The following is a 2,117-nucleotide window of genomic DNA, read 5'->3' on the forward strand; positions in this document are numbered from 1 at the left end:
TTGGGGATGCTGATATGTTTCCATCGTATTTATAATTTTTGATTGTTTTATGCCAATATTTTACAACTTTTATATACTTTTGGCAATATTTTATATTTTTTCTAGGACTAACATATTGATCTAGTGCCCAGTGCCAGTTCCTTTTTGTTGCATGTTTTTTGTTTCGCAGAATATCCATATCAAGCGAATTCCAAACACGATAAATATTAATGGAGATTTATTTTGGAATGTATGTGAATTTTTGGAAGAATAATCGATGCAAGATGGTGCTCGAGGGGCCCACTAGCCATCAGGGTGCGCCTAGGGGGTAGGACGCACCATGGTTCCTAGTGAGCACCTCGTAAGTCAGTTGACCCCCCAAGAAAGATAATATTCGGAAAACATTCATGTTCAAATTTCACCTTGATCGGAGTTATGGATCTCCGGGAATTTAAGAAACGGTGAAAGGCGAGAAAACGGGAACGCGAAACAGAAGAGAATAGAGAGAGAGAGAGAGATCCCATCTCGGATGGGCTCTCGCCCCTACGGGTGCCATGGAGGCCAAGGTCCAGAGGGGAAAACCTCCTCCCATCTAGGGGGAGGCCAATCAAGAAGAAAAAGGAGGGGGATCTCTCCCCTCCCTCTCGGTAGCGCCCGAACGCCGCCAGGGAAACTATCATGATGGCGATCTACACCAACAACTTCGCCGCCGTCACCAGCAACTCTCTCCCCCTCTATGCAGCGGTGTAACACCTCTTCTCCCCACTGTAATATCTACTTAAACATGGTGCTTAATGCTACATATTATTATCCAATGATGTGTTGCCATCCTATGATGTTTGAGTAGATTATTTTTGTCCTATGGGTTGATTGATGATCGTGATTGGTTTGAGTTGTATGCTTTATTTTGGTTCTGTCCTATGGTGCCCTCTGTTTTGCGCAAGTGTGTGGGATTCCCCCTGTAGGATGTTGCAATACATTCATGTTTCTCTTATATTGGGTGGCGTGAGTAACGGGAACGCATACCCGAGTAAGTGGGTTGTCGCATATGGGAGTAAAGAGGACTTGATACTTAATGCTATGGTTGGGTTTTACCTTAATGATCTTTGGTAGTTGCGGATGCTTGCTAGAGTTCCAATCATAAATGCATATGATCCAAGTAAGGAAAGTATGTCAGCTCATGCCTCTCCCTCATATAAAATTTCAATAATAATTACCGATTTAGTTATCGATTACCTAGGGACAAATAAATTTCTTGTGTTATAAAAATCTTACTACTAAACAACTAACTATTATTATCTTGCAAATTACTCGTAGTTTTATTTCCGGTAAGTACATCTAGTTTTATTCTTGCAAACCTATGCCTACACCTACAAATTAGTTTCATACTTGTTCTATGTAAAGCGAACGTTACGTGTGCGTAGAGTTGTATCGGTGGTCGATATAACTTGGAAGGGAATATTGATTCTACATTTAACTCCTCGTTGGGTTTGATACTCTTATTTATCGGAAAAGCTACAATTGATTCCCTATACTTGTGGGTTATCACGCTCCTATATTTACCCACACTACTTACCCAGCACCACACTCAAACCGTCTTTCACCACCTCTCCTCTTCCACCTCTCTGTTTCACCACCTCTCCCTCGCCATGAACTCCAACTCCAATCCCAACCCTTTCCTCTAGGGCATTGGATGAGGGCCCTTCTTCCTCGGGTGTTTGCTGGGTGACCGTGTGAAGTTCGAGAACACCATGGAAGTGTGCTCGAACTTCAGCAACATCGAAGACATGCACAAGGCCGACGCTGTGATTTAGAATGCTATGCTGAACGTGCTGAAGACATTGATTCCTAACCCAGCCAAGGGAGCAATGTCAATGTACATCCTGCGCTGGGCCATGAATCAGGCAAACTCCGGCGACGCTGGACAGAGGGCAAAATGGGCCAAGTACAGGGAGTACAAGGTGCCTCAAGACCATCGCGGCGCAACGTACCGGACTAGGACGTTCGTGTTGCCGGAGGACAACAATGACGTGGTGCAAATGGTGGCCAAGGCACCGACGGCATGCTACCATGCAAGACCCATTGTTCTTGACGAAGACGATGAGGACGAAAAGAAGATAGCTATGCCCCCCCCCCCC

Source organism: Triticum dicoccoides, chromosome 2B (genome assembly GCF_002162155.2).
Source record: "Triticum dicoccoides isolate Atlit2015 ecotype Zavitan chromosome 2B, WEW_v2.0, whole genome shotgun sequence".
In the NCBI taxonomy this organism is placed as follows: Eukaryota; Viridiplantae; Streptophyta; class Magnoliopsida; order Poales; family Poaceae; genus Triticum; species Triticum dicoccoides.